Here is a 9,013-nt window from a genome sequence, read left to right on the forward strand (position 1 = left end):
CGAGGTTCAAGGTCCTTTTGTTGATGCACAGAGCCCTAAACAACTTGGCCCTCCAGTACGTTAAGGACAATCTGAGCCACAATTCCAAGCACCCTTAACAAATGACAGTTCCCAAGATTCTTTGGGGAACCCATGAGTTCTAAATGTGCATTAAATGTGTTTCAAATATATGGTGCAGATGTGACTAAAGTTTCTAGGCCTGCTATTTGCAGAAGCTTGTGAATTGGGCTGAGCAGGATTTCCAGTTAACCACTTGGAATATTTTATTCCCCAACCCCAGAGTACTCACAATCTCCAACTATGAAATGCTCAGCCTTAAGATTCCTGAGCTCTGGAACTCACCATCACTGTCTGCTTGTGAACCTTTACTGAGGCACCTTTCTGGCCACTGCCTGAGTGCAGGAGCCACTAGTATGAGCAACCATGACTGGAGGGTCACATTCAGCCCTGGGTCTGAGGTTCCTGATCCCTGGAATAAAGCACGGCAGCATTATTCTTTTTAAGTGATAACTCAACAACGCTTTTGCATCAGTTTAAGAAATGCCTCCCACACACCTTCCTAGGAATGTTCTATGTACAAGCAAAATCCCCTCCTCTTTACCATTTCCACCTCTGAACCAAGTAGAGTTGGTAAGAAATAGCAGGTGGGGAATATGCACTGAAGCCAGCCAGGCATCAGCTGGCCACTTTTCTGAATATAGTGGTACCTTGGGTAAGAACTTAATTCATTCTGGAGGTCCGTTCTTAACCTGAAACTGTTCTTAACCTGAGGTACCACTTTAGCTAATGGGGCCTCCTGCTGCTGCCTTGCCACTGGACCACGATTTCTGTTCTCATCCTGAAGCAAAGTTCTTAACCCCGGGTACTATTTCTGGGTTAGCGGAGTCCGTAACCTGAAGCATCTGTAACCTGAAACATCTGTAACACGAGGTACCACTGTATCTTTTTCTCCATCTCTCTTGCCCAAGCACCAGCCTTTCCTTTCCATCACTTCTCGGGAGTATCAGGATTGCGGTTTGTTCCTTTCAGCTCATGGATAATCAACCTTGCTCAAAGGTTCAGAAGCACCCTGCCATTCCTCTCTCACCTCATTTGGCGGCGGGGGGGAGGCACATCTGCTTATTTGGTTCCAGAGAATTCATTTCATCTTGCCATTGGGCCATTTATTTATTTATTTCCCCTGGCCAGCTTTTCTTTAAAAAGCCTGTCTCCCTTGATTTAGTGAGCCAATAGTGGCAGGGAAAGAAAAGGAGGAAAGGAAGAAAATGTAATGAATAAAAGGCTTTTGGAACATCTGGAGTTGCTCTTAGGCAACGCGCAATATCCCAGCCCAGATGTTGGGAGACGGCCTTCTGCTTGTGAACATGTCAAAATGTAGAATTCCATTCACACCACTTTTATTCCTCTTTTTTTTGCCTGACCTATCTTGGCCACTTGATTGGCACCTTCCAAAGTTGGGGGGGGGTGTAATTTCATTCATTCAAAAAGGCTTATAAGCCTTTGAAGAAGACTGTCCTCTTATATTACTCAATATACCTGTGCCCCTCCAGATGTTGCTGCCATCAGCACCAGTCAATATGACCAATGATCAAGGATGATGGGAGTTGGGGTCTAGCAACATCTGGAAGATTGTACGTTTCTCAACCCTGCTTGATGGAGTTTACAGCAGGGGTGCAAAATCTGTGAGTTGAATCCAACTAAGTTATACTGGCATGCTCTGGTCCATGGGGTCATGAGGAGTTGGACACGACTAAACGACTAAACAACAACAACAAAGTTATACTCACAGTAGACCAACTGAAATTACTAGACCTAAGTCATGAAAATGACTAATAGTGGCTCCAACCCCACGGTCCTGCAGATGTTGTTGGACTATATTTCCCATCATCCCTGAACATTGAACTACAATGTCCATCATCCTTGGCCACTGGCTACAGTGGCTGGGGCTGGTGGAGTTGGAGTCCAACAAAATCTAGGGGACCCAAGTTTCCTCATGCCCATTCTAAAGAAAGCATTTAATGGCCTGCTTCAGCATAGGTTTATGAACAAGATCAGGCTGCCTGCCTTGCAGGGTGACTCCCGCAGCACAGCTGGCATCTCTGAGATAACACATCATGGCGCAGCTCAGCTTCACTGAATCACATTTTGACAGGAATAAAGAATCACAGGGGTAAACTGCAAAGTCCCTGTAGACTGGCGCAGCTTCACTTCCTTCAACCGGAGTGTGCAAAGATGATTTACATCTTACTGTGGATCTGGCCCAGAGAGTGGAAAAGATGCTGGGAGTGGAAGAAAGATGGTCCATCAGCAAAAACTCCTGCATAGCACAGTCAATGACGTCCTTTGCAGAGCGGACACGCTCCATCACCTTCACCGCCCCAGCGTGACAGCAGCCGAGGGGGGCGGGAGAGATGCAAAAGGAGGCTAGGCCGCTGGAGGTGTCATCCCTCATGGTCTGGACACGCTTCATCCGTCAGCATATTGGACAGCTCAGTGCTCTTGGCGAACCCCCGGCACACTCCATCTGCCCCCAACATGGTGCCCATCAATCATCTAGCATAGGCACACCCAGGAACATCACAAGAACTGCCTGTGAGTGAAATGTGTGGTGTTCGTTCTCTCTCTCTCTCTCCACCCACCTTTCCTCACACATAAGTGTGCTGTGCAGATAAATTATGAGCCTCTAAAAAAGGTGAATATAGGAGTGTTCATCAAAGGGACAGTTAAATAGATTGTAGAGGGTAATTGTGGATGAGGAGGAAGGCAGCTACAAAAGATAAACTACAGCCTAGACAGTATGTAACACTGAACTAGCCCTCCCACTACCCTCCACTGGCACTGTTGCAAGAAGATCAGAGGTTAGTGGAATAAACGTGGGGGAGCCTCTGCTCTAGCCCCCGCCCCCATCTTCATTGCTCTTCTGTGTAGCTGCAGGGAAATCAAAAGACTTTCAATTAAGCCATAGTTTCTCATTACATCCAAACCAGGACAAACTGTAGTTAGCATTAACTGTGGTTTAGTTTCAAACCATGGTTTACGATGCTGGCTTGTTTCCCTAAACCATCATTACCACTAACCTCAGCTCTCAGTTTGGATTAAACAAGTAACTGTGGTTGGTTGAAAATGAGAGTGGAGCTCCTGATTTCCTTTGGGGCATGTGTACTGGAGGCTTTCCTATGATTATACCTGTACACCTGCATGCAGCCTATATGCTGTAGATGAAAAGGGGACAATAATAACAGGATGCCCAGAGATTAGACATTTATGTCTGAGGCCCTAACTTCAAGTGCCATTAATGATGACATGATCAGCAATAATGCAGTGTGTATTAAATGATAGATGTTGTGGGTGGGAACTATAATCAAGATTGCATTGTGTAACTAGGGGCTCTTGAAGCCTTCCTTCCCCAGCAACAACCTCCATCAAAGTCACCCCTCTCAACGTGCAGCAATTATCATTTTGAAACAAAGCTCCCATTTGTGTCAGTGCTGCCCCAGATGCTGTTTTCTGCACTGCAGAAAGAGAAGATTTCATGGACATTGCAACTGCGAAGGGGCATCATAAACTTTTCCTCCATGCAAGCTGCTTTCTTGATAACATCTCCCAGCAATGCCTGGTATTTAATTTTTTAAAACACATGGTGTGATCGCTAATCACATAATTAACATCATGCATAGTTATGCCCTGAGATGCATCTGTTTATCATCCTGCAATAAATGCTCTTTCCTCACCCATTGCATTTATCTTCCTCTGCAAGAAGGCCCATATTTTCAAGAGTAGGAAAGGATTAACTAAACATGAATATCTGTACCCAGTGGATGGCCTCCAATGCAGCTCAGATAAAAATAGGTACATGTGCTTTGCATTAAGAAAGAAGGATCACCTCCTCATGTTTGTGAGGCAATGAGCAAGAAGTATGAGGCAGTCAGGTAGGGAGTCTCTGGTGCAAGCTCTATTGAAATAAAAAGGCGTTGTGCAAGAACTTAGCAAAGTCAGTAATGCATATGGAGTCCAGAGAGAAAAGAAATCCTGATAACACTTTACTCAGAAAATTGAACAAAAAAAATATATAATAAGAGAATAACAGAGAAGTTTGTCTTTCTTGCTTCAGGCCTTGCACATAGCAGGGAGATAGTCAACCAAACATAATGAGGAAAAGCTCCCTCGGAACTATATAGCCAATCAGAGCATGTGCTACCTCAGCAAACATTATGCCATTCTATCTTGTTGCTAAGCCGCACCTCCACGCATCCTTCTCTTGGCTAGTTAACTAAACATTAATAGAATTAACTCTTAAGTTACAAACTGAATGATCCCTGCTGCTGCACTTCCAGCAATTAAAAGATTTGCATTGTGGTGTCATGCAGATATGTGCTACTGAATTTGTGTAATAAACGGGCTCCACCAGTAGATTTGTGAATCCATTCATAAAAGAAGTGGTCCAAAGTGACCTAAAGCTCCCAAGATCTGGTGGGCTCTACCAGCAGTTCAGAAGTTTCACTACCATTGTAAGACTTTGCTTGAGATACAAAAAAGTAATGTCAAACTAATATCTTCATTAGGACCAACTGAAATGTCAGACAGTAGAAGTCGTAGAAATCATAGAATCATAGAGTTGGAAGGGATCCCAAGGGCCATATAGACTAACCCCCTGCAATGCAGGACAGAGTCCTGTCCCCAGTCCCTGAGTGGGTTTGAACCACCAACCTTCTGGTTAACAGCCTGATGCACTGACTCACTGCACCACCTCCTGCAGGGTCAGTTCTACCGTTCTGCAGAACTGGACCACTCCACTTAGTAGGTGGAGATATACTGCAAAACTTTGGTGCAGATCTTATCAGCAATCCATCTATTACTGTAAGTGGCAATTGGCTGAGTCACTCTGAAGAGGGAGAAATATCACACTGTCTGTGGTGTGTCACAGGAACTGCTTTTGTTGTTGTTTTTCACTGGCCCTGGGCTATAATATCTTTACCTATAAGAGGGGTGGGGGGATAATAAGCCTGGGCTGTTCCTTCGACTCTTCAGATTTCTGTGCCTCTAAGCACAGCACATCCAGTGCCCAAGTCTTCGAAAACAGGAGAGGAAGGGTCCTTAGGTGTGGCCACCGTTGCTGTTTCCAAAGGTAAGGCCCCAGCCAATTTGCTTCCCATTTATTTGGTTAGTTCCATTCATTTATTTTCCTCACCTGTGTCTTTCGTCAGCTGTATCCCAGTCAGGAAAACCACAGGAGCAGCCATCTCTTATGAGGAAGATCCAAAGCACACAAGAGCAGCCTCCAAGAAAGCAGGATCCCCAGGGAACCTGAATTTTAGCCCTGCTAAATGCTTTGCCTGCCTCAGCAACTGCCATTCGACTTGGCTGTTTCCTCCTTTCCTTTCAGCAGCGCCAGCTCTCCTGAGTCTTGTCTGGACTGTCCAGCAATGTTCTTCAATAAAACACACACATGTGCAAAAATGTCCCGGATTTCTTTTTTTAAGGCTGATATAACAACAACAAAAGAATTTTTCGGTTACCTGCCAGCCTCTTTATTACTTATTCATTTACGCATCGCCTTCCATGTGAGTCCTGAGGCGACCTACATAAAAACAATTAAAACACAGGAACATAGAAAGCAGCCTTATACCGAGTCAGACCAAGATCTGTCTATTTAGCTCAGTATTATCTACATGGACTGGCAGAAGCTCTCTGGGATTCATTCTTCCAGCCCTACCTGAAGATGCCAGGGATTGAACCTGGAATCTTTTGCATGCAAAGCAGATGGTGTACTACTGACCTACAGCCACTTTAAAACTTGAAAGAAAGCTTTGAAAACAGTACAGTGGTACCTCGGTTGTCGAACGTAATCTGTTCCAGAAGACAATTCGAGTTCCAAAACGTTCGGAAACTGAGGCGCAAAGGGCGGCCTGCAAATTTAATAGAGAAAATTGAGAAAAATAAATACACTCAGCGGAAGCCATTCGACTTCTGAGGCGTGTTCAGAAATGGAGGCATTTGCTTCCGGGTTTACGGCATTTGAAAACTGAAACTTTCGTCAACAGAGATGTTCGAGAACCGAGGTACCACTGTACCAAAAAAATACAGCTAATGATAGATTTTAAAATGATACAGAATGAACACCTAATTTATTATTATTTTATTTATTAAATTTCTATACAAGGAGCAGAGGGCAGTTTACAATATAAAAATGCATACCATAGTAACAAACAAAAACAATATGCTCCGTGTAGTTTAAAAAGCCATAGAATATTTAATTAGCCAAAAGTCTGGAAGAAGAAGAACGTTTTCGTCTGGCACCGAAATATATATAACGAAGGCACCAGGCGAGCTTCCCTGGGGAGAGTGTTCCACAAGCAAGGAGCCACCACAGTAAAGGCCAGTTCTCATGTTGCCACCCTCTGGACCTCTCATGGGGGAGGCACATGAAGAAGGGCATCTGAAATATACTCGGAGTCGCAAAGTGATTTCATGCTCTTTATTCAGCTCATAGTGGTGAGGAGGAATGAATGAAAGTCCCCTCAAAGTATCTGCCTTATATACATTATTTACACAATGGGCTGCACATGATTGGCTAATTCCGGAATTGTACTGTAAACCAATCAGGTTGTGGATTCACTTCAATCTGGAGCATGATTGGGTGGTTCCTGCCAACCAATCATACTGCTGCATTGTTCTAGGACCAATCAGACTGCTGCATTCTGAATCCTATTGTTCTAGGACCAATCAGACTGCTGCAGTTTGGATCCTATTCGACTCAGTACATAACACCCCTCCCCTCTAAGTTCCAGTCCTGCCCGGGAGGTCGCATTCATAGTCCTCAAGGTACGCTGGCGGCCTACGTGTGCGTTGCGGCCTGGGGTGTTCCCTGGTCCGGGGTTCTGGTTCTGGCTCGTGTTCCAAGGATGCTGGCTGTGATGGGGCTGTTTGGTCTGGCGCAACCGGCTCGCTCAGTCGTGGTTCTGGTTCCGGTGTCCTTTCGGCCTCCCGGGATCTCTCTGTATTTACTGGTTCTGCCTCTCCTGCTGGCCCCTGCTGCTCTATGGGCCTCACTGCCCCACTGTTCCCCTGGGACTCCTCTGACCTGTCCTCCTCCTCCTGGTTTTCTCCCGGGAATCGTCGCCGTATCTGGTCACAGTGGCGGCGCCAGCATTGCCCCCCATCCGTTAGCACCTCGTACGACACGGGGCCAGTGACCCTGGTGACTGTGGCGGGTACCCATGCAGGGCCTGCCCCAAAATTCTTTGCGTACACTGGGTCCTGGGCCTCGAAGGTCCGGGGGTTCCTGCCTTCCCCCACCCCTACCTCATCCTGAGCTCTATCGGGGTGAAGGCGGTCCAATCTGATTGCAAGGCGCCGACCCATTAGTAGTTCAGCGGGGCTCCGGCCAGTCGTTGAGCTGGGGGTGCTGTGCTGTGCTAGAAGGAATGTGGCAAGGCGGTACTCCCAATCCCCTTGCGTCATGCGGCGAAGGGTGTCCTTGGTGGTCCGCACCATGCGTTCTGCTTGGCCATTGGTGGCAGGGTGGAATGGCGCCGAACGGATGTGGCGGATGGCGTTCTGCGCTGTGAAGGTTTGGAATTCTCCTGACGTAAATGCAGTCCCGTTGTCTGAGACGAGAGTGTCAGGAAGCCCGTGCGTTGCAAACAGCCTGCGTAGTACCCGGATGGCTGCGGATGTAGAAGTGGATGGTACCAGTGCGACTTCCAGCCATTTGGTGTAGGAGTCCACCACTATGAAGAATGTTTTCCCCTGAAAGGGGCCAGCGAAGTCCACATGCAGGCGTGACCATGGTGCTCGGGCAGACTCCCAGGACTGGACTGGGGCCCTTGGGGGATCTGGGCGGGATTCTTGGCAGGCCTGGCAGTGTTTGACCCAGGCCTCTATCTCTCCGTCGATCCCCGGCCACCACACATAACTCCTGGCAAGGGCCTTCATTCTTACTACCCCTGGGTGTGTCTCGTGTAGGGCTGTGAGGACCCTTTTGCGGAGGGGCTGGGGAACAACGACCCTGCTTCCCCATAACAGGCACCCCTTGTGGGCCGACAGTTCATGTTTGCGGGTTGTGTAGCTGGCGAATTCTGGCCCGGGGCTGCTGCTGGGCCATCCCCTCCACACCCAGTCCAGGACCCGGGAGATGACCCTATCTTTCTTGGAATGGTGTGCAACTTCTTGTGCCTGAATGGGGCGGTCGGGAAGCAGCTCCAGGCTCATAACCTCTTGTGCAGGTGCCGGGTCGGGGCCTGTTTCTGGTAGTGGTAGCCTGCTGAGGGCGTCCGCATGGCCCATCGCCTTCCCAGGGCGGTGAATCAGTGCATACTGGTAGCTGGCAAGGAAAATTGACCACCTGAGGACACGAGGAGACAGCACTTGGGGGGTCTGCTTTTCGGGGGCAAACAAGCCAAGCAACGGTTTGTGGTCAGTCACCACGGTGAAGGGCCGCCCATACACGAAATCATGGAATTTTTTTACTCCCTTCACGATTGCCAGGCCCTCCTTGTCGATTTGTGAGTAGTTCCGCTCGGTTGCGTTGAGTGTCTGGGAAAAGTATGCCACCGGTACCTCTCTTCCATCTGGGAGTTGGTGTCCCAGGACAGCGCCAATGCCATAGGGTGAGGCGTCGCATGCTAGCACCACCGGCAGCCTCTCGTCGAAGTGTGCCAAGACCGAGTTTGAGACAAGCAAGTCCTTGACTGCCTGGAATGCGGCCTCCTGGCGATGGCCCCACACCGAAGGGGCCCGCTTGTCCAGGAGTCTGTGTAGGGGCTCCGCTACCGCCGCCTTGTGGGGAAGGAAGGAATGGTAAAAGTTCAATAGTCCCAAGAAGGCCTGAAGTTCAGTCTTGTTCCTGGGCGCTGGGGCATCACAAATGGCCCGTACCTTGTCCCCAGTCGGGTGGACCCCTTCTGCGTCCACCATGAATCCCAGAAAGTCCACCTGGGGCACTCCTAGTAGACATTTTTCCCGCTTTACCTTGAGACCCGCTGTCTGGAAACGGTGCAGAACGGTGCGGAGG

The 9,013-nt window shown here is 48.2% G+C and overlaps 1 long non-coding RNA gene across 1 annotated transcript; it reads right to left on the bottom strand.

Moving 5' to 3' along the window:
* Nucleotides 1-365: 365 nt before the first annotated feature.
* LOC309329040 lies at nucleotides 366-5,909 on the bottom strand. The gene is made up of 4 exons (XR_014151035.1): nucleotides 5,829-5,909; nucleotides 5,517-5,578; nucleotides 5,189-5,428; nucleotides 366-469 (listed from the first exon to the last, which is right to left on the bottom strand). It is a non-coding gene; the product is annotated as an uncharacterized lncRNA (long non-coding RNA).
* Between the last annotated feature and the right edge of the window lie 3,104 nt (nucleotides 5,910-9,013).

The sequence above is a fragment of the Podarcis erhardii genome (assembly GCF_964252035.2).
Source record: "Podarcis erhardii genome assembly, chromosome: 14".
NCBI lineage: Eukaryota > Metazoa > Chordata > Lepidosauria > Squamata > Lacertidae > Podarcis > Podarcis erhardii.